We start from the raw sequence: 27,702 nt of genomic DNA on the forward strand, positions 1-27,702 counted from the left end.
CATGTGCATTTGCACAAATTTGGAAACAGAAACAATCGGATTCCATCGATGGGCAAAACACAGATGGAATGGACTGTACACAATCCGTACCTCCCTACAGTGGTGCCACTACAGAAAAGGGCTCTATAACTTCTTGTCAGATGGTTATGAGATTCGAAACAGGGCTTTGTCCAATGACCTCATTGTCCAGGGAGAAAAATGGGAAGAGGCATTCCTTTGTGTGACCTGGGCCTGTCTGTGCTGTGTAAATGTTCATGTCAGCTCCTTGAATTGAGCCCAGAATTAGGCTGAACGGTAGATAAACTCTTTGAGGACCAGTGGGTGTGTTCAAACTAGGCATGGCATGGGGGTCCAAAAAGAGGGTGGAGTCTGACAGATTCTCCCCCCCATCTGGCACCCCAGACCCTGCTCACCGAGACTGAAGGTACTGACAGACCCAGCCACTGAGTGCCCCAGAGCTTAGCAAGCTGTTGGGAGTGCCACAGCACCCCAGTGCTCTCTCCTTGGCCTCCTCGGGAGGAGGCCAGGGCGAGAGTCCTGGAGGCTTGCTGCACAGGGACCAATCCTGCCTACAGCAGCTGTCAAGGAAGCCCTTGACAGCCAGTGCAGGGAGGAGGGGCATTGATGGCACCCCAGCACTCCCACCGTGGCCTCCTCTCGAAATGGCCAGGGTGAGAGTGCTGGGGAATGGCCATGCTGGGACCTGTCCCACCTCTGCTGGCTGTCAAGGGCTTCTTTAACAGCCAGTGCAGGGAGGAAGGGAAGGGGCCTGTAAGACCACTGAGTCCAATCCCCTGCTCAATGCAGAAATCAATGCAAGTCAAAGCATCACCAACAGATGGCTGTCCAGGCTCATCTTGAATGCCTCCAGTGTGGGAGAGCCCACCACCTCCCTAGGTCATTGGTTCCATTGTTGCATTGCTCTAACAGTCAGGAAGTTTTTCCTGATGTTCAGCCGGAATCTGGCTTCCTCTCGCATGAGCCCATGATTCTGTGTCCTGCACTCTGGGATGATCGAGAAGAGATCCTGGCCATCCTCTCTGTGACAGCCTTTCAAGTACTTGAAGAACACGATCCTATCTCCCCTCAGTCTTCTCTTCTCAAGGCTAAACATGCCCAGGTCTTTCGGTCTCTCCTCATAGGGCTTTATTTCCAGTCCCCTGATCATCTCTGTTGCCCTCCTCTGAACCCCCTCCAGTTTGTCTTCATCCTTCTTAAAGTATGGCACCCAGAACTGGACACAGTACTCCAGATGAGGCCTAACCAGTGCTGAGTAGAGGGGAACTAGTCCTTCCTGGGATTTGGAAGCTATGCTTCTATTAATGCAGCCCGCCCTAAAGGAGCATTTGCCTTTTTTGCAGCCACATCACATTGTTGGCTCATATTCAGCTTGTGATAGACAACAATTCCAAGATCTTTCTTTCTTGTAGTCTTGTTGAGCCACATGTCCCCCATCTTGTAACTGTGCATATGGTTTCTTTTTCCTAGGTGCAGAACGTGGCATGTATCCCTATTAAATGTCATTCTGTTGTTTTCCGCCAAGCGCTCCAGTCTATGAAGATCACTTTGAATTTTGTTTCTGTCTTCCAAGGTATTAGCTATCCCACCCAATTTTGTATCGTTTGAAAATTTGATCAGCATTCCCTGCACCTCCTCCTCCAAGTCATTAATACAAATGTTGAAGAGCACTGGGCCCAGGACTGAGCCTTGCGGTGCCCTGCTCGTTATCTCTCCCCAGTTTGAGAGGGTCCCATTGATAAGCACTCTTTGAGTCCGATTCTGTAGCCAACTGTGGATCCACGGGATCGTTGTTTCATCTAGCCCACTTTGAGCTACTTTGCTAATCAGGATATCATGGGGCGCTTTGTCGAAAGCTTTGCTGAAGTCAAGGTATATTATGTCCACAGCATTCCCACAGTCCACAAGGGAGGTGACCTGATCCAAAAATGAGATCAGATTTGTCTGGCGGGATTTGTTCTTGACAAATCCATGTTGGCTTGGAGTAATCGCTGCATTGTTCTCAACGTGCTTACAGACGGATTTCTTTATAATCTGCTCCAGAATTTTCTCAGGGATTGATGTCAGACTGACCGGTCTGTAGTTCTCAGGTTCCTCCTTTTTACCCTTTTTGGAGATAGGAACAACATCAGCCCTCTTCCAGTCATCTGGCACTTCACCTGTACACCATGATTTCTCAAAGGGAATAGACAGCGGTTCTGAGAGTTCTTCTGCCAGTTCCTTTATTACTCTAGGGTGCAGTTCATCAGGCCCTGGAGATCTGAACTCATTCGAAGTAATTAGGTATTCCTTGACCATATGCCTATCGATCTCAAGCTGCAATCCTACTCCTTCAGCCTGTACTTTGCCTTTGCCGGGGGGGGGGGTGTCATAGACCCTCTTTTTGAAGAAGACTGAGCCAAAGTAGGAATTGAGCACTTCTGCATTTTCTTTGTCATCTGTTTTCATTTTGCCATCCTTATTTAATAGCTGAACCACCATTTCTTTCCTCTGTCTTTTACTTTGCACATTTTACTTTTACTTTTTTGTTGCTTTTAGCATCCCTCGCTACCCTCAGCTTGTACTCAGCTGTATCCTTCCTGACACCATACCAGCAATTATGTGCCTGTACTCTTCCTTTGTTGCTTGGCCTTCTTTCCACTCCCCGTATGTGTACTTTTTTGTTTTCAGGTCATCTCTAAGCTTTTTGTGAAGCCACATTGACTTCTTCTGTTGTCTTCCACCTTTTTTTCTTGTTGGAATTGTTTGTGATTGTGCCTTAAGAATTCCCTTTTTAAAAAACCCCCACCCATCTTGGACTCCTTTTCTCATTAGAGTCGCTTGCCATGGGACCTTACTGATCATTGTTCTGAGTTTATTAAAATCAGCTTTCCTAAAATCCAGGGTATGGGTTTGGCTACACTCGGCTTTTGCTTCCTTTAGAATCATGAACTCAAGTATAACATGTTCGCTTTCCCCCAGAGTTCCTGTGACCTCTACTTTATCCACTAAGTCATCTCTGCTGGTTAGGATCAAGTCAAGGATAACCAATCCTCTAGTTCCTTCCTCCACCTTCTGTAGGAGGAAGTTATCTGCCACACAAGTCAGGAATTTTCTGGAGGGGCTATGTTTTGCAGAATTTGGTTAGGATCAACTCAAGGATAACCAATCCTCTAGTTCCTTCCTCCACTTTCTCCCAACAAATATTGGGGAAATTGAAGTCCCCTATTACTACTGCATCATGCTTCCTTGAAACCTTGGCAATTTGCTTTTCAAAAGTTTCATCCTCGTCTTGTCCTTATCCTTGATTGGGTGGCTGGTGGTAGTAGACTCTGACCACCAGGTTTCTTTTATTCTTTGCTCCATTTATTTTGATCCGGATGCTCTCGATGGGGCTACCAAGCTCATCCTCCTGTATTTCTGTGCAGAGATATGTATTTTTCACATACAGTGCAACCCCACCTCCCTTTCTGTTCCTCCTGTTCTTTTTGAACAAGTTATATCCTTCAATTGCTGTATTCTAGTCATGAGAGTCATCCCACCAAGTCTCAGTTAAACCTATCAAGTCATAATTTCCCTCCTGTATTAAGAGTTCAAGCTCATTCTGTTTGTTTCCCATACTCTGGGCATTAGTATATAGACATTGACGACCATGTGCTTCATAGTCTGGCTTTCTTCCTACATGTGTCTGAAGACTATTATTGGGGGCTATTAGAGCTGTTCTCTCCACTGCGGTGCATGAGCCTTCGTTCATTGTTACCCCCAACTTTATGCCTCCCTTTCCCGTAGGATTCAGTTTGAAGCCCTCCTGATGAAGTTCTTCATGCTGTAGCCAAACACATTCTTCCCATGCTTTGTGAGGTGCAACCCATCCCTTGCCAACAGCCCATCTTCCAGGAAGTATAGGCTGTGGTCCCAGAATCCAAATCTCTCTTGTCCGCACCACCTTCGTAGCCAGTCATTCACCTGGAGTATTTTTCGTTCCCTTTCTATCCCTCTTCTAACTACTGGAAGGATGGATGAGAAAACTATCTGGGCCCCAAAGTTCTTGAGTTTCCTTCCCAAAGCTTCAAAGTATGACGTGATTTCTTCATAGCTCTGCTTGGCGGTATCATTTGTTCCCACATGGATGAGAAGAAAGGGATACCTGTCTGTGGGCTTTATAATTGCAGGCAACCCTTCAGTCACATCTCTAATCCATCCCTAATGGATAGGGATGGTGCAAGAGTGCAAAAAGGGGGTGGAGTCCGATGGACTCCCCCACCACCACCACCCAACCACCTGGACCTTGATCTCCACATGGTGGGAGGCTTGCTTGCCACTGGGCAACTGGCAGGAAGTGCTTTGTGGCTGTCTGTCACCTTCCCAAGTTGCCATTGTGTGCAGAAATCATGGTTCAGTTCCTCTTGCAAATCTAATCTTGTGTCTATGGCTGCGTTAAAGGGGCTCAACATTACAAGTGTTGCCCCTGTGATGTTGAGTCATTGCCCCTTTAAGGCAGCCATAGACACAACATTAGATTTGTGGAAGGAACTGAGCCATGATTTCTGTGCACAATGGCGATTCAGGAAGATGACGGACGGCCTCAAGGCGCCTCCTGGGCAGTTGCAGAGCTGTCCCACAGCTCCAGCGGGGAAGCTCCCAGGGAGGGTGGTGAGGGCAGCTCGTCGATCACCTGATGGGACCAGACAGAGATGAGTCCATCCATCCCTACTAATGGCTAAGGAGCAGTTTATCTGAAGGAGCACCTTCTCCCATGACTGCTGAGTTGATCTTCAGAGGCTCTTCCCTCAGTGCCATTGCCCACCAAGGTGCTCCAGGAGTCTGCCAGGAAAACAGCCACCTCCGTAGTGCCTCCCCCATCTGAGGAATGCCTTTCCCAAGGAGAACCACCTGTCATCTGCAATGTATACATTTTAGGGATGTCAGAGAACTCCGCCATGGATGTCGGTGAGGCCGAATGCACTGGCATTCAGCCCTCCGAAATCTGTGGCGGAATGGCCTGCCACCCCTCCCCCGCCCACCCGCGGATCCCCCCCGGGATGAGACTTACCTGGGGCGGATCTTCTGGGCGGCGGCAGCTGCGGCGGCGGCTTTGGCAGCGGTGGCGGCAGCAACTGGTCTTCCGACTGGCTGCCGCCGCCGCCATTTCCAGGCGAGGATTCCGGGGGGAGGGACGGAGCGCCTCCCCCCCCCAGTGGAGCCCGGTGGAGCCAGGTAAGGGCACTTTCATACATCCCTAATACATTTAGAGGCCAGGCCAAAACAGTCCTCTTCTAGCAAGCATTTAATTTTTAATCTGTCACTCTGATTATTAACTGTATTGCTGGCTCTTTAGTATTTTAAATATTTTAATATTTTAATTGCTTGTATTATTGTATTGGTTGCCACTTCCTGTTGTTTTGTTGTCTTGTGTTTGCAAATAAAACTACAGGCATTTTTAGTTGGGTGGTATATACATTTATTTCATTAATTAATTCAATGAATAAATATACAGTACATAGCTATTGTAAAAGGACAATAGCATGCATTGTACAAACTCATGGTCAGAAATCTCTTGGATCCATGTGGCGAGGTAGCCATTCCAAATAGCTGTCAATGACTTTGAACACTCAGCAAGGGCTACATCTCTACCTGCTTTCCTTCCCACATCCCTGACTAGGATGTGATTAGGATCCCTGACTCCGGGTGCCCACCCAACTAGGGATGTTAGAGAATTCTGCCACGGATCCCAGGGGGGTGAATTCCAGTGAATTCGGCCCCCTAGAATCCATGGCAGAATGGACCCCCCCTCCCCTCCACCCTGCAAAAGCCCTGCAAAACAGAGCGTATCTGGCTGCAGCTCCAGCTGCGGCTCTGGCTCCAGTGGTGGCACCGGCGGTGGCAGCTCCAGCTGCTGCCGGGCTAGTGCGGACGCAAATGGCATCCTGAGTAGGGGACACCATTTGCGTCCCTATGGTAGCCCGTGATAGGCTACATAAATATTTACATAGCCTATCACAGATACAACGGGAATGCAAATGGTATAGGGGACGCCATTTGCGTCTCTGCTTTAGCTGTGATAAGCTACGTAAATATTTACGTAGCCTATCACAGGCCAGTGTAGGGACGCAAATGGCATCCCCTACTCAGGACGCCATTTGCGTCCGCACCAGCCCGGCAGCGGCTGGAGGCCCTGCTGCTGGTTGGTCCAGCCGGTGGCTCTGCGGCCTGGCCATGGAGCGGAGCCAGCCGGGCAGGATTCCAGGGGGGAGGAACGGATTGCCTCCCCCCCATCAAGGATTCCAGGGGGAGGAACAGATCGCCCCCCCCACCTGCGGAACCCGGCGGAGCCAGGTAAGTGGGGTTTCGTACACCCATACACCCAACCCCTGTCCCTGCTCACATGCCCCTAGACCCACGCTTGAGCCCCACAACTGTTTGCTGAGCCACCCACACTTACCTGGGCCCCATTCTCCTCTGCTGCAATTAGGGGTGTCAGAGGATTCCACCACGGATCTCAGTGAGGCTGAATGCCAGTGCATTCGGACCCTGGAAATCCATGGTGGAATGGCCTGCCACCCCCCTGCCACCCCCGCAGATCCCTCCTGGGACGAGATTTACCTGGGGCAGATGTTCTGGACGACGGCGGCTCCAGCAGCGGCTGCGGCAGCAGCAGCGGCGGCTGGTCTTCCGATCGGCTGCCACCACCGCCATTTGCAGTCTGGTCTTTTTTTTTTTTAACATAGATGTGATAGGCTGCGTAAAGACTTACGTAGACTTGCGTAGACTTACGTAGTGATAGGCTACGTAAAGACTTATGTAGCCTATCACGTCTGGGTTAAAAAAAGAGAAAAAAATGCGTACGCAAATGGCGGCGGCTACGGCGGCCACCATTTGCGTTCCTTATTTTTCGCCGTCTTAGTCTATGTAAATATTTTCGCCCTTCCAGTGATGCTTCCCTCCGTCACCTCTCACGCATCGCTAACTGGGTCGACCATCTGAGCTCCGCCTCTGACGTTTCCCTCTTAGCTCAGTGCCACAGTCTGGCATCTCTTAGGTCACAGCCTCCACTCTCCTCCTCCTCCTTGTCCTCCTCCCAGCTTCTCACAGAGGGGGCAAGGGGGGGGGGTTCAGACCTGGCCATCTGGGAGTTAGTAACCCAGGAAGCTCGCCTACCCATATCTGAATTGGCTTGGGAAAATGCATCCCCCAGTTCTGGCTGTTCCTCTTCTGAATCTGAGCTGCTATCTCCCTGTGCTCAGAATCAATCCTGACATCATGAGGATCACCCAATTGCAACCATGGGGGCCATAGCCATGAGTAAATTCTACCCCGCAGTGTCCAGGAGTGCTTTTTACCTGCTTAGGCTGGTACACCAACTGCATCCCTGCTACCCTATCTTGAGAGGACGACGGAACTTGCCTCAGTTATCCATGCACTAGTCATGTCCAGGGTGGACTACTGTAATGCCCTATATGTGGGGCTGCCTTTGAAGATGGTTCAGAAACTCCAGCTTGTGAAGAATGCAGCTGCCAGGGTATTGGCAGGGGCAAGGCGATTTGATCATATAACACCTATACTGCGCCAGCTGCACTGGTAACTGGTGCGTTTCTGAGCCCAATTCAAAGGGCTGGTTTCGACCTTTAAAGCCTTAAATGGTTTGGGACCAAGTTACTTGAAGGGCAGCCTACATCCATATCAGCCTTCCCACTTTAAGATCAGAAAGAGAGGCCCTTCTCATTTGCCCTCCTGTGAGAGCAGCCAGATGGGTGACCACACGTGAGAGGGCCTTCTCAGCAGTGGCCCCACACCTTTGTAACAAGGTGCCATCGGAGGTCCGCCATGCTCTGTCATTGCAGACTTTTAAGAAGGCCTTGAAAACATATTTTTACCTTGGCCGTCTCTTGATATGACTGCTGCTGCTGCTGCTGCTGCTGTTAACATCATTGTCGGTTTTACTGTTGGCTTTTATTGTTGTTTTTATTGTTTTTATGTTTTTAACACTTTTAATATTTTAACTGTGTTTATGTATTTTATTGTTGTAAGCTGCCTTGGGAGGGCTTCTACCCTGAAAGGCAGCCAAGAAATATTATAAATAAATACATACATGCATACATATATACACAAATAAACGAACCCTTCAGCTGGTAGCACTAGCAAGCCATTTTGTGAGCAGCACTATGTTTTTAAAATGTCCTCTTTGTCAGGACTGCCATGTGATTTGGGTCCAGGTCTATCACTTGATATTAAAAATCAGCCTAGTAACATTAAGGGTCATATAAGGACAACATCCCCCCTTCCTGACTACCGCTCACTGGAAAGATCGCAATTATGGCAAACAATACAGCTGTTCTTTGCTGCATTGAAAGAGGATTATCTCCTCCCTTGTCTTCTCTGCTCTGATGGAGAAGCACAGACAAATCTCAATACTTTTGCAAAATGGTCCAGTTGCGAGGTAATTGGTAATGTCTATGGCAAAGGATTATCAGCTGCATGCCTCAGTGAATAGCCAATTCCTGACTTTTAAAATGGAGGAGGGAGGATAAAAGAATGGAATTGTACATATCTAAATAAAAATCATGGAGCTTGCATGCCAATTAAATACTAATTGATGTTCCAAATGGCATTCTCTAGTGAGAAATTTGGTGGCAAGAGAGTTTATTCTTTTCCTAGGGATGTACGAAAGTCACTTACCTTTTCGAAGGGTGACATTTGCGGTGGGGGGGAGGCGCTCTGTCCCTCCCCCCAAAATTCTCCCCAGCCGGCTCCACTCCGCAGCGACTCTGTGGAGCCGTTGGCTGGGGCTGCCCACAGCCGGACATCTGGCCACTGGGCAGCTTGCACAGGGACGCAAATGGCGGCTACCATAGCCGCCACCATTTGCGCCCCTGTCTTTTGCCGTAATAGGCTACATAAATACTTACATAGCCTATCACAGCCTCCGCAGGGATGCAAATGGTGTCCCTGTGTTAGCCTATCACGGCTATAATGAAGAAGTGAATGGCGGCCGCAGACGCCATTCGCAAAGCAGCGCAAACGGCAGCAGGTAAGTGCTCCGTTTCACGTGCCTTTTGTGGGGGGGGCAGGGGGCTTCATTTCGGGGGGCCGAATGCACTGGCATTTGGCCTCACCGAGATCCGTGGCAGAATTCTCTGACATCCCTATCTTTTCCCCAATCTGGGAAGCATTCAGAAATCCTTGGTCACATTTGGGACAGCATCTGAACAGAGAGAGTGCAACTGGTCAGCTATGGTAACAAAACTATTGAAAGTACTCGGGTTAGTCGAAGGGCCAGTTCTAAGGACACAATTCCTGGGATCAATTCTGAACACCTATTCCAAGGGCCACTTTTTGGACAGAGAATTACTAAACTGCATGAATTCCCAACCAGATACTCATAGTGCCATTTCACATGTTACGCTCTGAATAAAGTACTGCATATACAGAAGACTCTTCGCACCTGTATTGGTCTCTGGATCCAACAGCCATGACAGGTCCCAGGAACACTGTGTGGTAGATCCTTGGGGCATTTGGGAGAAGCCTACAGTGCAACTCCTGGCCTCATCGATATTGCTCTAGTTTCCAGGATTGATGCCACTGGCATGGGAAGGAGCGACATCATGGGCTCCTTGTTATGCACCAAGCATTCTCACATCAACTTGACAATGTGGAAAAGAACTTCATGGTAGCAGCTTCTATTCCAAAAGTGGTATCCTCCAAAGTGAGTGGTTTGCAATAGTGAGATTTGATTGTACTGGGAATTTCTAGCCACTTAGATTTCATGCAAGTAGGGTCGCCAACTTTTCAATCAACATCTGTCACTATGCCTTTAATCTCAGAGTGGGCTAAATCTACACATAGCAGTTTTACCATTCCCATACTGCAATGATAACTGTTGTTGCACATGACACCAATGGGTATAACTGCTATGTGTAGGTTCAGCCTTGATAAGTAGCAAGTTGTAGGTGGCAGCATTTATCTCCGTTAGGGATGGTGCAGGCATCTGGTTGGGACTCAAAGCCTGGTGAGAAATCGCCAGCTCGGGTGCCCCGGATTCCAGTCCCCAGTGCTTGCCTGACCTGGTGTGTGCCGAGTCGGAGAAGTGCCCTGGCTCCCTCAGCGAGCCACTGTAGCAGGACGAGAGGGGCAGAAGGAATTTTATCATCTCCTCCTCACCCCCCATCCCCACTACAGTGGGAGCATTTTCAGCATTTTCTCTAACACTTACATAGAACTACCAGCCTCTTGCCACCACAGGCTCACGCATCCTGGCTCGGGGGGGTGGGGGACGGAAGGCAGGAGCAACTCGGGGAGTGCCCCCATGAGCCACGCACAAGTGAATCCATCTGTCCCTAATCAATAGGCCATGAATAACTGTGACTACTAATTCCTGCATACAGAGCCAGCATTACAGACACAGCTACAAAGAACAGCTATACCAGTCTATAGAAAAAGTGTCTACATCAGTGTCAATGTCATGCATCTTTTGTAATTCTCCAGATGCATGGGGAGGCCTATGGGATAATTAGGTAAATGATAATAACTAGATAGCATCTGTGTTTCAGTGTTCCCGACAATTCTTTTTAAAGTATGTTTCTGTTTAGCAATATGCAAAACCTGTGCCTATATTTCCACAATTTTCAGCCTTTCCACCCAATGGACTCAGGTATCTAGAAAATTATGCTAAGTATAGTAAGTATCTTTGGTTTTAGGATCCATTGGCTTATCTGATTTACATCAGTCTGCATCCAAATGCAGATTTTTTTTATTATTATTTTTTCAATGGGATGGACATCCCAAACTGTATATTTCTAAGCAACTGTAATGTTAGATGTTCATCCCCATTTGCACATCTTCTGCTACATTCTGCCAATATCTCTTTTTGTAAATAAAATAAAATAAAATAAAGGAAAGGAAAGGAAAGTGAATTAGCTGGTTTCTGCCTGCACCAGCAGAATTTCAATATCCACACTGGAAATAGGACCAGCCACATTAAAATGGCTTCCCTATTAGTGCTGTGTATGTTGTTACCCCTTCATGGATCACTGCCTTGTTGTGGCGAAGGGGCTTGCATAACTCAGTGAAGCCATAAGCTATGCTGTGCAGGGCCACCCAAGACAGATAGGTTATGGCAGAGAGTTCTGACAAAATGTGGTCCACTGGAGAAGGAAATGGCAACCCACTCCAGTATTCTTGCCAAGAAAACCCCATGGAATGTATCACAAGGCTAAAAGAGATGACGCCGGAAGGTGAGACCCTCAGGTCGGAAGGTGTCCAATATACTACTGGGGAAGAGCAGAGGGTATTTCCAAGTAGTGCCAGAAAGAGTGAAGCAGCTGGGCCAAAGCCAAACGGACACTCAGCTGTGGATGTGTCTGGTGGTGAAAAGAAAATCCGATGCTGTAAAGAACAATATTGTTTAGGAACCTGGAATGTCAGATCAATGAATCAAGGTAAGCTGGAGGTGGTCAAACATGAGATGGCAAGATTGAACATCGACATCTTGGGAATCAGCGAACTAAAATGGACAGGCATGGGCGAATTTAATTCAGGTGACCATCATATCTACTACTGTGGGCAAGAATCCCTTAGAAGAAATGGAGTAGCACTCATAGTCAACAAAAGGGTGGGAAAAGCACTACTGGGGTACAATCTTAAAAACGATAGAATGATCTCAGTATGAATCCAAGGCAAACCATTCAACATCACAGTAATTCAAGTCTATGCCCCAACCACTGAGGCCGAAGAAGCTGAGGTTGATCGGTTCTATGAAGACCTACAACACCTTCTAGAACTAACACCAAAAAAAGATGTCCTCTTCATCATAGGGGATTGGAATGCAAAAGTAGGAAGTCAAGAAATCACCGGGATAACAGGCAGGCATGGCCTTGGTGTACAAAATGAAGCAGGACAAAAGCTAATAGAGTTTTGCTAAGAGAACGCGCTGATCATAGCAAACACTCTTTTCCAACAGCACAAGACACGACTCTACACATGGACATCACCAGATGGTCAATATCGAAATCAGATTGATTATGTCCTTTGAAGCCAAAGATGGAGAAGCTCTATACAGTCAGTCAAAACAAGACCTGGAGCTGACTGTGGCTCAGATCATGAGCTTCTTGTTGCAAAATTTCAGCTTAAATTGAAGAACGTAGGGAAAACCACTAAACCATTCAGGTATGACCTAAATCATATCCCTTATGAATATACAGTGGAGGTGAGGAATAGATTTCAGGGATTAGACCTGATAGACAGAGTGCCTGAGGAACTATGGACGGAGGTCTGTAACATTGTTCAGGAGGCAGCAACTCAATTCATCCCAGTGGCTGTCTGATGAGGCTTTACAAGTAGCTGAGGAAAGAAGGGAAGCGAAAAGCAAGGGAGAAAGGGGAAGATATATCCAACTGAATGCAGAGTTCCAGAGAAGAGACAAGGAGAGACAAGAAGGCCTTCTTAAATGAGCAATGCAAAGAAATCGAGGAAAACAACAGAATGGGAAAGACTAGAGATCTCTTCAAGAAAATCGGAGATCTCAAGGGAACGTTTTGTGCAAAGACGGGCATGATAAAGGACAAAGAAGGCAGGGACCTAACAGAAGCAGATGAGATTAAGAAGAGGTGGCAAGAATACACAGAAGAACTATACAGGAAAGATCTTCATGTCCCTGATAGCCATGATAGTGCGGTCACTGAACTTGAGCCGGACATCCTAGAGAGTGAAGTCAAGTGGGCCTTAGGAAGCATTACTAACAACAAAGCTAGCGGAGATGACAGTATTCCAGCTACTTAAAATCCTAAAAGATGATGCTGTTAAAGTGCTGCATTCAATATGCCAACAAATCTGGAACACTAAGCAGTGGCCACAAGACTGGAAAAGGTCAGTTTACATTCCAATTCCAAAGAAGGGTAACGCCAAAGAGCATTCAAACTACTGCACAATTGCGCTCATTTCACATGCCAGCAAGGTGATGCTCAAAATCCTACAAGCTAGGCTTCAGCAGTATGCGAACCGAGAACTACCGGAAGTACAAGCTGGGTTTTGAAGAGGCAGAGGAACTAGAGATCAAATCGCCAACATTCGCTGGATCGTGGAGAAAGCAAGAGAATTCCAGAAAAATGTCTATTTCTGCTTCATTGACTACGCTAAAGCCTTTGATTGTGTGGATCACAACACACTGTGGCAAATTCTTAAAGTGATGGGAGTACCAGACCACCTTACCTGTCTCCTGAGAAACCTGTACGAGGGTCAAGAAGCAACAGTAAGAACCAGACATGGAACAACCGAGTGGTTCAAAATTGGGAAAGGAGTACGACAAGGCTGCATATTGTCACCCTGCTTATATGCAGTGTACATCATGAGAAACGCCGGGTTGGATGAATCACAGGTTGGAATTAAGATTGCCGGGAGAATTATCAACAACCTCCGATATGCAGATGATACCACCCTAATGGCAGAAAGCGAAGAGGATCTCAAGAGCCTCTTGTTGAGGGTGAAAGAGGAGAGTGCAAAAGCTGGTTTGAAACTCAACATTAAAAAAACAAAGATCATGGCATCTGGCCCCATCACTTCCTGGCATATAGAAGGGGACGAAATGGAAGCAGTGACAGATTTTACTTTCTTGGGCTCCAAGATCACCGCAGATGGTGACTGTAGCCATGAAATTAAAAGACCCTTCAATTATTGAAGAGCATGCACAAGCTGGTCTTAGGGGAATTAGCTGAGCAAATGGATTTAACACTTAAGACCAATTGGGGATGCTCCAGCCTTCACCAAGTTATGCTTTGGTGGGGAAATCACCCGCATTCTTGGTGAAGCTGAGCTCCAGACCTAAAAGTAGTTTTCAAGACTGTGGGAAGGTGTCTTCCTGAAGCTTGAAGCACACCAATAGAGGGGGGAGGGGGAGAGGGAAGGGAAGGGAAGGGAAGGGAAGGGAAAGAGGGGGTGGAGGCTACAATTCTACAAAGAACCTCCAAAAGCAATATACCTTTCCTTGGGCTGAAGCCTTTTCCTGCAGACAGGAACTAGTGCATGTTGCAATTCCTGTTCTCAGGTTAAGAAGGAAGGAAAGCAGAAAGCCTTGACTAGGGGAGGCAAAGCACCCACTGTTGGCACCTTGCTCTGGCAATCAAGGATTTCATGAGCCATGTATATATGGATATCTGTCTATCTATCTATCTATCTATCTATCTATCTATCTATCTATCTATCTCAGGGAAAAGGTTGGGTTTAGTTTCCCCTGAGCTTCTGAGAAGGGACATACCCAATAATTTGTTTTATTTAATGTATATTTCTTTTTTTCTCCCCAAGTTGGAGTTTTGATGTAATAAAGTGGGGCAGAGTGCAACTCCAGGCACCTCCCTTCACTGTCCCTTTAGAGCCCAGGAACCAGTTACAATTTACAATGATCTTTACCCTAAATCACACAGACAGATTAGAACCCTGTGCAAATGTGGAAATAGTGCACACCTTTACTGTTCTTTATCCAACCTGATTTCATGGGATGCCAGACCCTTGCAAGCTAAGTGGAAGATAAGCTGCTTAAAGCAATGCTTGAACAAGCAGAAATGGGTACTACTTAGAATGGAGTTGATATTGAGTAAAGATAGAATTTAGTTCAGTTTGCACTTTGATACAAATCTACCAAATGTGCATTTCTTGAATAAATGTCTGAACCTGGCAAGGAAGTCATTCTTCCATAGGCACACTTTTCTGGATTTGGTGATGCAGTTTGCTAAACAAAAAATGTGAATATTAGGGAACAGTGTGCACAAAACTGAGTATATTATGAAAAATGTGTACGAAAATGCATACAAATTCCCGGGCTGACTTAAAAAGTCACAAACTGACATGGAAACAGGATGAACTGCAATACAAGGAGGTCAAATTAATTTCCCAGGGGGCAGTTCAAAACATTTTCTGCTTTCTAAGCCAAGGGTTACAAGAACAAACCTATTCTTGGCAGCAGCAAAATGTTTATACACTTTCATTATACCTTGCAGACCTTAAAGGATCCAAACTCTGCAGGTTTTTTTCTTTCTTTCTGTTGAATGCCATAAAAACAGAGAGATGGTTTGCAATGTGGTGAAACTAAACTAATTGCTTTTTTACAGGGGTTTAGGGACTTGAGGATAAAATGGGTTTTGTTTTTCATTTAGAAATCAGGGAAGTGGATAAAAAAACCCACCTATCAAGACAGCCCCACAAAGATTATTAACAGCTATGTTGTAGGGCGTACATTTTTAATACCATGGCCATCTGTATACTGCTACCAAGAGACTTAACGTTGGATATAGATATAGATGTAGCTATACACACACTTGTGCAAATCCACATTCCCCTCCCACCCAAATCTGCAGTTTCATGTTTGAGCCTATGTGGGCAGAGGGAGAGGGGATGCTTGTTTTTTGATCAGGAAAAATGCATACTTTTAAAAAAGCACAATTTTCCTTATTCGTTTGTTTGTTTGTTTATTTATAGAAAATATATAATTTTCTATAGTCATTCTCCACCCAATGGAGGGTGGTCCATAGTTCAGTTGTAGAACCCATACTTTGCAGTAGAGCAAAGAGTAGTAGAACTCAAGGGTGCCCAAGGTTAAATCCTTGGCTTCTCCAGTGGAAATTATGTCAATATCAACATGCACCCCACCCCACCCCCCTCAAGAGCTGGGAGAGCCATTGGCATTCTGTACCAATCCTCTGAGACAATATAAGGAAGCAATATTCATTCCATTAAAGTAATAGAAAGTAATAAGAAAGTAGAAATTTTCCAACCATGGTAAAACATGGAAATGTGTGTGTGTGTGGGGGGGGGGTCATGTGATTCTATGATTCTATGAAATTCCATGAACACATGTATTAGGAGAAATGTTCACAAAAATGCTTATGAATTTCCATGTGAACCTCAAAAAAAACCCTTTATGCTTGAGATGAACCAAACCTAAGTCTGAAAAATGAGAAAATACGAGAAATGGAAAGTGACAGATTTATCCATCTCTAGGAGAAGATTGGAAGGGTGGATGGTAGATAGATAGAAGTTGGGAAATATTCCAAACTCATTAGAATAAAATGAAGAAATCTGGCCATTTCAACTTAGCTGACCTTTTCTCGGTGATATTCTTTTTCAACATTGTGAGGCAAATGCTATGTCAGAGAAAAGCATATTTTGGGAATGCATCATGTAGCAGAATATCCCCCACCCCTAATTAGTGTATGTTTAATTAACATGATTGATTATGTGAGAACAGGGTTCTCACTGGGATGCTCTCCTTAAAGAGCCATGCCTGGCACCTACTCTGCAGACATGTTGGTGGCATGTAAAGTATTTTTTTTTATTTCCCCAGGCATTTCAATTTTAGGGATGTACGATGCTGGGAAATTGAGATGCATGGAATATCACTCTGCTGGGCTAAAGAAAGTACTATGTGGAGAGGATGAAATTGATTGGCAAGGATATTTACAAGAGAGGAATATGCCTCTGCAAGGCTCCATAACCAACAGGCAGACTTGCAATCATGCACACTGGCGCAAGATTGCCAATCAAAAAATATTTTTAAAAATTACAACCCCATTTTGGCAAATTTAAAGATCCTGCCTCCCCCAAATCCCATTTGCACAAATTGCCACCATTAAAAACAAACCCAGAATCCACATATTGGCTTGCCTCGCTGAAGGACGAGTCAACGCTGGGATGGTGCTGGGCGGGGAGTGGGGGATGGAATGGTATCCACCAGGGCAGAACCAGAGAAATCCATCAGCTTTTCACCACTGAAATAGAATTCTCATATATCCTTATTTAATTTCTAAAATCCCTCAAAAATTGTATCTATCTGCTTTTAATATGGTTGTTAATCCTAGTGTGTTACTGTACTGTATTAGGGAGAGTTGTTGTTGTTGTTGTTGTTGTTGTTACTGTTATGTATTACCTACATTGTTGGGCACCTATGATTTGATGAGCAATTGTGAATTTTTTGTTTGTATATTCATTCATTGAAACAATGTATAAGCTGCCCTTTAGGGTAAAACTTCCAAGGCAGTGTACAAGAAAACTTAAAACCGCCAAACATAACAGTAATAATAAAGCAATGATAAGATCAAAACTAACACTTAAAACCAGACAATACCAGAAATTCAGCAGTACCAGTAGAATCTTAACTCAGTTATAGGCCAAGGTAAACAGGTGAGTCTTTAAGGCCTGCTTGAAGGCCTGTAACAATAGGACCTGGTGAACATCAATTGGAACAAAGCTTTACAAGCTGGGAGCTGTTCCTGAGAAGGTTCATGGGGCAACAGCCTAATTGCTTCTACAGGCAGGCATACAAATAAGTCATCTGATACTGATCTCAGAGTGTGCTTAGGTTGGTATAGGGGTATTGGTACAGAAGTGTTTAAATAAATAAAAAAAAACACACAATCAAACCAGACAGGGAGCTACACCTGATGGTCTCTCTTAAACAAGAACAGGACAGTGACAGGAAACTCCCAGCTCCATTTCTATGCAATAAAGTCCAGTGCCACCTGGTGACTAAACTATATGACACTATCCACACACAGTCGAATCCTGACATCACCTTGTGTGTTTGCCAGTCCGCATCAATAGCAACCAGTGATGTGGAGAAGGATGGGAAAACACGGAGCATCAGGATGTCAGGATGCAGGGGAAGTTTTTCTGCATGTCACTGTAGCAGTGGGAACATGATAGAGGGCTGCCATTTTTCATTACAGTGTTGCTCAGAACATGTCATTCTGCCTTAAATGTCACAGATAATTTGAGAGGTAAGAAAAGCAATGGGAGGCGGTTTCTTATATCAAGAATAAGGGCAGATTACTGTTGCAGTCCAAAGGGTGCAATCCCCGTTTGCCATATGTTTCTGTACAGGGATTGGCCTTTGACCTCTTATGGGGTGGGAGTTCCGCTTGCAAGAGCTGTCCCATTCAGTTAACTGATGCAGAGGCAGCATCAGTGGTTGGCATTGCCAGGCATCTGCTGAGGCCTGCACTGAGGATGGGGAGGGGACTGGTCCTAGTTCTGCTGCTGCTGCTCCTCATTGCTGGTTCTGCCTGTTTACCTACCTTGTCCAAGGGAACAAGCAGTAAAAGGAGCAAGGAGAAGGAGCCCTAACTTCTGCATGTCTTGCCTTATCTCTCTGGGAAATGGTGCAGATTAGGTGCAGAGGGAGAGACAAACGGCTAGGTGGCAACAACAGTGAAAAGGAGGAGAGGAGAAGGAGGATGTGGACACAGTAGGGAGCCAACTGAGATCAGTATTCCTGAGCCCCCCCTGGGCATCTCACCCAAGTGCCCTCCCCAGTGGAACTGCTACTGAAGTAGAGGAGGCATGTCAGAGACAGGCTGAAGCCACAAGTAGCTAGACCTGTCTTGAGAGCTGGAGGATGTGTTCTCTAGTCCAGGGTCCCTGACATGAGTTGCTGTTGGACCTGGTGTGTGTGTGTGTGTGTGTGTGCGCGCATTGTAGCTTCCATTCTGACTGTGTTTCAGAGAATGTTGGGTGCCTTTTGTTCCATCATCTGCCCATCCGCAGAATCAGATTTTTTTGTTTCTGAATTTGCACAAATCTGCATGTGCAAAAATGAGTAAATTCCCCCCAAATGTGGATTTTCATGCTTTAGCTGGGGGGGGGGGGATCCACATTTTTGTCCATTATTTTTTTATGTATTTTTCTACAACAAAATTTGTGTAAAATTCAAGGAAGTTAGAAAACCGGTCCACAAGTCTGTGGAATCTGCCTGGTGGGGAAAGCTCGTCCACAGCAAAATCTGTGGACAGATCAATGAAAATCCGAACTCATTTGGTTGCATTGCTGATTTCTCTGATATCCCTAATTGTAGCCTGAAATTCAGCAGGCAGAATACTGGACAGGGCATTTCCATTAATGCTGAGAGGCATCTCGTTGCACACAGAGTTCATCTCTTTCCTCCAGAATTGACTGAGGAAGGCAGCAGATGCAGTGAGATGAGGTCCAGCGAGGCAAATATGAAGCTGGCAATTACGGAGTGTTAAAAATGCTAGGAGTCTTTCATTTCAGAATGCATGCATAGATCAGGGCTTTAATATGCACCCAATTATACAACAAAAGAATGAGTAAAGATGATTTACCTTCTGAAAGTGTTTTAACTGGGGACTATAAATGGGATAAATGATCAATCTTCTGATAGTTTTGTGACCCACAGGCCCATTAAACTCCACTATTACAACTGTCTGTTAATGCCCCCCCTTTTTATCGGTGTTAAATGACAGTGTAAGCACTTTCCTTTGAGCCCACCTAGAGAATACAAAAATACTTGTTTAATTATCACATTTTATATCCTTGTTCTAGCTTAATCTTCTCTTCAGGCCCATGATTCCCTTTTCCAATTCTCTGCTATCAATTTTGGCACCACTCCACTATGGAAGATCCATTTTAATACAAGAAACAGAGTGAAGAATCTCACCGGTCTGTTCTACAGGACATCACACTATAGATTAGCACACACACACACACACACACACACACATATATATATATATATATATATATATATATATATATATATATATTCATGGTCATCACAGATTTCAGAATTTTGAAAATATTCACTCAATACTGCATTATATATCAATTCCCTGTGGAAATCAATATCCTCCATAGAAAATCAGGATGATCAGTCTGTTTCTGTCACACCTATGGATGTCAGAGGAATCCATCTGGGGGATGGAGCTCAAAGAGCTGTTATCCGCTTGGCCCCCAGGACTTTGGTCTGCTTCCCTGTTAGCTGGCCCAACTTGATCTGCACCAGGTCGGGCCAGCTGAAGGATCTTTCCAGGTTTTAAAAATTTCTGTAAATAGAAATGTGCACAAATTGTGGGATGGAATTTGCGTGATGTACTCAGATTTTGACTGTCCTTTGTACAAATTATGGCCAAAATTAGCCTATATCACTCAAATTGAGCCCCACAATTTGCGCACATTTCTATTTACATGTTTTGTTTTGTTTAAAAAAAGTTCCTGGCAAATGTGAGACGAGTCAGATGCTCGCCAGGAGTCCATCGAGCTGGGAGTCCATTGAGCCAGGACTCGGCAGACAACCCTAGTCACGCTTGGTCTGTGCATGTGACAGAATTAGGCAGTAGAATCCTGAGGTGGTACAGTGGGCTGTACCATTTTATTAATTAATTTATTCATTCAGTCATTGATTTCATTTCATTTCATTTCTATACCGCCCAATAGCCGAAGCTCTCTGGGCAGTTCACAAAAAGCTCTCTGGGTGGTTCACATTTCAGGCTGCAGATGAGGGAATGCCATTGTGAATGCTTTCTTATGCAAAAATCTTCCTGCAAGTAAACCAGCAATGAAACCCTAGGGCAGGGATAGGCAACATGGCTCCCGTGGAACCTTGGGCACCTTCCTTGGTGCCTGACAAGGTGCCTTACCCATCCTATTTTATACTTCGATTTTATCTATCCATTTATTTTTTACTGGCAGTTGGGATGGCTTCAAAACAAAGTGGGGGCCTCTAGTTCCTCCCATCTTCTTTTCCCATGTGGGGCCACATGTGGGGCTCAGAGACATGATTCTTAGGAAATGAAGAAGGCAGATGAATGCTTTCATCTGCAGTGCACCCATTTTGTGGTGGTGCCCAGGGCAGTTTCTCAAATTGTCAAATGTGCCCATAGGCCCAAAAAGATTGCCTACTCCTGCCCTAGGGCATTAAGGAGAAAGGGACTATACCAGCCTGCTCCATGCTATGTTAATTTTCCACTTGCAGAGATTTTGTATTTGTTTCCCTCCAACTGTAACAGATACAGACCATTCTACCACCTCAGGACTTCATTTTCTCATTTTGCCACAAGTTCAGGCCAGGCCTTTGTTACCTATTTTTAATGTGGGTCTGAACAGGAGAACTGACTTACCTTAGAGATATAGAACAGAAGTTTCCTTGGCAATAGATATTGGGAAGAAGACCAGGTCTACCTGCAAGGCCTGCTCCAGTTTCAAGGGAACCTCAGCAAAATGGAATTGTGGGAAATTAAAATAATTCTGGCCAGAAATCTGGCCACAGGGAGTGGGGGGCCAGTGCCAGGCAGGTTTCAGCACTGGGTGGGAATGGGTGAATCTGTCAAATTTGTTCCACGTTGGATTGCAATTATTTTTACAGTGTGCATGAAAATATTTTTAATAAAAAATACACTTTGTGTATGCAGTTGTTTGAATGCATGCATTTTTTCAAGCTTAAATTTTCTATTAAAGCATTTTCTGTGGTTGCATGAACCCACACACACACACTCACACACACAGAGTTACATTTTGTGCACATTTCTTTTAAAACATATACACTTCTTTGGAATGCACTGTTTCAAATGCACACATTTTTTTGTCTGCTTGTTGATGTTGTTGTTGTAGTTAGAACTCCATCACAAGCTTTGGAAATGCATGCATTTTGATGGCACACTGCAGTCCAGTTCACGTTTAGGTCCTGCGAGTGCAGATTTGGTAAATTCTCATTGAAATGTGTACCGAACAAATCTCTTACCCATCCTGGAGCCCTGGTAACTACCCAAAAACATTATGCGGTGATGTTTGGCATGCCCACCTGCCTTACTTCGTATACCTATTTGACCAGACAACATAGGACAAAAGAATGTCTGTATATTCAGGCTCTGCACTGCTTCAGCTTGAGGCCGGAACCTTGGGTCGAGGCGAGCTGCTTCGGGTCACTTTGAGCCCCTTCCGAGGTGAAGCTCAAGAGGGGTCTCCAAAGTGCTTGGTGCACTTCAGAGCTTTGGCCAGGGTTGGTGGAGAAATCTGCCACAGACTCCAATGAGAAACGGACTCCAAATCCACCATGGACACCCCCCAGAGTCCGTGGCGGAACGGACTGCTCCCCCCTGCCACCCCGCGAAGGCTGGTGGGATGGACCCTACCTGCCAGCAGCCGGTCCAGATCCGTCATGTTCTTTCCACAGCCATCTGCTGCCAGGCTGCGGAACAAAATGGCGTCCGGTGTAGCAGACGCCATTTGCGTCCCTGCCCTTGGCAGTGATAGGCTAAGTAAATATTTATGTTGCCTATCACGGCCAAGGGCAAGGACACAAATGGCGTCTGCTATGCCATTTGCATCCCTCCTCTTGGCCATGATAGGCTATGTAAATATTTACTTAGCCTATCACTGCCATTTGCATCACATCATGTATCATGTCCGCTACGCCAGATGCCATTTGCGTGGCAGCGGCCAGAAGTGCAGCTATGGACGGGCCCAGACGGCAGCTCCGCGGACTTGCCACAGAGCAGAGCTGGCCAGGAAGGATTCTGGGGGGAGGGACAGATCACCTCCCCCCCCCCGCAGACCCCTTCAGCAGATGGGTAAGTAGGTTTCATACCCCCCTAGCTTTGGCACCCCTGGCCTAGCCATGCCGGTGCCTCCAGGTCATTACCTCAGCCACTCACCTGCTCCTCCTCCTCCACTGCCGCCTTCTCCTCATCTTCTGCCCCCGTCATTGTCGCTGCTGCTGCCATCTCCACTGCCACCAGGTCCTGAGGCCCAGACGCGCGCCAACACTTCTTGCGGGTAGTCGCCATTTTTAAAATGGCAACTTCCAGGCACCTCCAGGTGGTTGCCATTTTAAAAATGGCAACTCCCTGCAAGAAGAGTTGGTGTGCTCCCCCAGGCCTCAGGAGCTGGCAGCGGTGTTGATGGCAGCAGCGGCAAAGGCAGAGAAGGTGGCAGTGAGGAGAAGTAGGGGTGGACGAAAGTCACTTACCTGTCCTCGAAGATTTCCCGCGGTGGGGGGGGAGGTGCTTCGTGGTTCCCCCCCGAGGTTCAGGCCGGGGGGGGAGGCTTCCCGCCTCGCCCGGCCGAAATTCAGGCCGGGGAGGGAGGCTTCCCGCCTCGCCTGGCCGCGAACGCGAAAGTTTTTTTTAAAAAAAAAAAACGCCCCCTGATAGGCTATGTGACGATTAATGTAGCCTATCACGGCTAGATCTGCAAAGTCAGCCATGATAGGCTACGTCAATCGTCACGTAGCCTATCACGGGTGACTTTAAAAAAAAAAAAAAAGCGCGTACGCTAATGGCGGCCCCCATAGGGAGCTGCCATTCGCGTTCCTTATTTAGTCGCTGTAGTCTACGTAAATGTTTTTATGTAAATTTTTTTACGTAAATGTTTTTACATTTACGTAAATGTTTTAGTCTACGTAAATGTTTACGCAAATAGCGTTGCCCTTATTTTCGCCGTAGTCTACGTAAATCTTTACGTAGACTACAGCGACCAATAAGGAACAGGAATGGCGGCTCCCTATGGGGGCCGCCATTATCCGTACACACTTTTTTTTTTTTAAGTCACCCGTGATAGGCTACGTGACAATTGACGTAGCCTATCACGGCTGACTTTGCAAATCTAGCCGTGATAGGCTACGTTAATCATTACGTAGCCTATCAGGGGGCGTTTTTTTTTTCTTTTATTGCAATGGCGGTGGCGGCGGCCGGTCGAAAGACCGGCTGCTGCTCCCGCCCCGCTCGAACATCCGCCGAACCGCCGGCCGGACCCGCCGCCGGGAGGGACATTCGGCGAAGGTAAGTCCCATCCCGGGGGGGGGGTGAGGGGGGCGGGGGGGTTCGGAGGATTTCTCCCCGAAACTTGTTCGGGGGGCCGAACACGTTGGCGCTCGGCCCCCCGAAGTTTCGGGGAGAAATTCTCCGCCAACCCTAAGGAGAAGGCAGCAGCGGAGGTGGCAGCAGAGGTGGAGGAGAAGGTGGAGGAGGTAGCAGAAAGGTAAGGAGCTGGGGGGTCATGCTGGGGTGTCCAGGGGGGACCTGAAGTGGGGTTCAGCATCCGAATGCTGCTTCAGGTTCAGGGCTGAGTCGGGTTGCCCCATCATCAGCCCAAGTTGGATTGGGCCCACCTCCCCACAAAGCGGCTTCCGAGTCGGATTGGGGGGTCCCTGCACAGCCCTACTGTATATGCCACAAAGGCATTCATTTCATCTCTCATACTGTCTTGAGCTTTGGAGTCCCTCTACTGGAAGAAACATGATGGAATATATATATTTAAACCAAAACAAAATATTGGGGGATGTGGTTTTAAACTAATTTCAGGTCTTAACAGGAACACTCATTCCCCAAGGGTGGTTGGTGAGGGACAAAGTCCCTCCCCAAAAACTCCTGAGCAAACTTAGCAGCCATGGAATAAGAGGAGAGGTCCTCTTATGGATCAGTAACTGGTTAAATAACAGAAAGAAGAGAGTAGGAATACATGGTAAACTCTCCCAATGGAGGGAAGTAAATAGTGGGGTCCCACAGGGATCTGTATTCAGACCAATGCTTTTCAACCTGTTCATAAATGATCTGGAATTAGGAGCGAGCAGTGAAGGGGCCAAGTTTGCCAATGACACCACATTATTTAGGGTGGTTAAATCAAAAAGGGATCACGAAGAACTCCAAAAGGATCTCTCCAAACTGGGCAAATGGGCATCTAAATGGCAAATACAGTTCAATGTAAGGAAATGTAAAGTGATGCAAGTTGATGCAAGCAAAAAAATCCCAACTTCAAGGAAAGCCTGATGGGATCTGAGCCAGCGGTGACCAAGCAGGAAAGAGATCTTGGGCTTGTGCTTGACAGCTCAATGAACATATCAATCCAGTGTGCAGCTGCTGTAAAACAGGTAAACTCCATGTGAGGCATAAATGGAAAAGAGATTGAGAATAAAACTGCCAACATCATACTGCCCTTATACAAATCTATGGTGCAGCCACCCTTGGACTACTGTGACAGTTCTGGTCACCACACCTAAAAAAAGATATTGTAGAGCTGGAAAAAGGTGCAGAAAAGGGCAACTAAAATTATCAAGGAGCTGGAGCATCTCCCCTAGGAGAGAAGGTTACAACACCTAGGCTTGTTGAGCTTGGAAAAAAAGAAGGTAGGGGAGACACGATAGAGGTGTGCAACTTTATGCATGATGTGGAGAATGTGGATAGGGAGACATTTTTCTCCCTCTCTCAAAGTACTAGAACTCAAAGGGGTCATCCTGTGAAGCTGATTGGTGGGAGATTCAGGACAGAGAAAAGGAAGGACTCCTTCACACAGCACACAATGAAACTATGGAATTCGCTACCACAGGAAGTAGTGATGGCCACCAGTTTGGATGGCTTTAAAAGGCGGTTCGACACATTCCTGGATGAAAGGGCTATCAATGGTTACTAGTCTTGATGGCTATGTGCTGCCTCCAGTACCAGAGTCCAGAGGTAATGATCCTATATACAGCAGTTGCTGGGGAACATGGGTGGGAGGGTGCTGTTGCACTCATGCCCTGCCTCTGGGTTCGCTTTGTCTTCATAGCCGTGATAGGCTACGTAAATACTTACGTAGCCTATCACAGCTAACGCAGGACACCATTTGCGTCCCTGCGGAGGCCGTGATAGGCTACGTAAGTATTTATGTAGCCTATCACGGCCGGGGGAAAAAACCCAGCATACGCAAATGGCGGCGGCTACCATTGGCCAGTGTGAACAGAATGTTGGACTAGATGGACCCTTGGTCTGATCCAGCAGGGCTCTGCTTATGTTCTTATGTTTATATGCTAGGGATGTACGAAACACCTACCTGGCTCCACGCCGGGCAATCCGTGGGGGGGGGAGGCGATCCGGTCCTCCGCCCCAGAATCCTGCCCAGCCGGCTCCACTCCACGGCCAAGCCGCGGAGCCGCTGGCCAGCTCCGGCTGCCCGCAGCCAGACATCTGGCCACTGGGCAGCCCTGCAGGGACGCAAATGGTGGCTGTCATTGCTGCCGCCATTTGCATCCCTGTATTGAGCCATGATAGGCTACGTAAATACATACGTAGCCTATCATGGCAGGGGGAAAAAAACCCAGTGTACGCAAATGGCGGTAGCCGCCGCCATTTGTGTATGCTGGGCTTTCCCCCCACCTGGCCGTGATAGCCTACGTAAATACTTAAGTAGCCTATCACGGCCTCCGCAGGGATGCAAATGGCATCCCTGCATTAACCGTGATAGGCTACGTAAGTATTTACATAGCCTATTACGGCTATGAAGATGAAGCGAACGGTGGCCGCAGGACGGCCGCCATTCTCAAAGCAGCGCAGATGGGAGCACGTAAGTGCTCCATTTCGTGTGCCTTTTGTGGGTTGGGGGGGTGGGGGCTTCATTCCACGATGGATTTCGGGGGGCCGAATGCACTGGCATTCGGCCTCACCGAGATCCGTCGCGGAATTCTCTGACATCCCTATTATGTGCTGCAAATGGGGAATAGGTACAAATTTAAGCCAAAAGGTACTTTTGCCTAGGGATTCAAATTAATTTCTATGGATCTGACCTGCGGATGCTGCAGCAACCTGCTTTTTCTGAGTTGCATGGATTCCATGGCCTTGCAGACCACTTTTTTTACTTTGGAGAAAATTTGTGCAAATGTGCACATGCAGAAATACACATTTATACGCACATGCATAAGCACAAAGTGCGCAGTTGTGCGAATGCACATTAGTGCAAGTGCACAATAGTGGAAGTGTGTATTTGTAAACAAGTTAAATTCTCATACAAAGAAATCCAGGTTCCATCAATGAACGGACAATAGAACAAAAGATACCTGACAATCTGGAGAACAGATGGAATGGATTTTAACTACATCTGTATACCCCTAGTTCCATGGTTTTGTGAGAGGGGCCATTGGTCTTTCGTAGGGTGCTAGGGCTAGTCTCCATCTTCCCTGTTTTGTGCTTCACCCAGTCTTCAGGGGAGAATTTCACGGAGCCCAGAAACAGCAGAAAATGGGGTGTAAAGTGATTCATGTTGCTTCAAGAGGAAAGTGTTGGGATTTAACATGGAGGTGGCATTTATTTATTTATTTATTTATTTATTTATTTATTTATTTATTTATTGCCCCACTTTTCCACCAAAAATGGTGCTCAAAGAGGCTAACTATAAAATCCAGATTAAAAACAGTAATGCAATTAAAGTGCGAAATACATTTAAAACACAATTGAAAACCTAACAATAAAGGAAATAAACAGCATCAACCAATGAAACCCCCATATTTAGAAAAAGAATGATTGAAAATCAGTGGTTCGGGGAGCATAGCATGGGGAATAGTGCTCTCATACTCTCCATTCTTTTTTTCCTAAGTAAAGGATGGTGGAGCTCTGTCCCTGCTGCCATGTTGCTGAAGTAACTGAAACAGCCAGGAGGTTTTAAGTGTGTGTGTGTGTGTGTTTTAAGAAGAACGAGTAAAAAAAAAAAAGAAAAAGAAAAAAAGACTACTGCCATGACCATTAAAAATGGATTCAAGGACTGAATTCCAGAACCTGAAATTAGCCCAAAATGACCTCCCACAATTTGCCACCTGAGAATGGGATGGACACTTAGGAACACTTCTCAGATTACATGTTTGGTTCCTGATATTTCAACTTTTAAAGGATTTCAGGTAGCAAGACAGCAAAGAGCTTCAGCCTAGCATCTTGGAGAGAACCACTAACAATCAGAAGATACAAGAACAGGATAAATCAATCAGAGATGCTTCATATATGAGTTAAAAGCACTGATCTCAGCATTTTTTGCTGATTCTACTGTGAAATCACCAAGCATTAATGATAAACTTGAAGTAATGCTGAGATTTCACATCTGATATATCTATCCTAATGGCTTTCAGCCATGCTAGGTGCTTTCTGTGCTAACAAACCTGATGAGCTTTTAAGAAGACAAAATTACCCCAACATC

This window comes from Heloderma suspectum, chromosome 2, assembly GCF_057233095.1.
Source record: "Heloderma suspectum isolate Gila_16-S chromosome 2, 16-S_ref, whole genome shotgun sequence".
NCBI lineage: Eukaryota > Metazoa > Chordata > Lepidosauria > Squamata > Helodermatidae > Heloderma > Heloderma suspectum.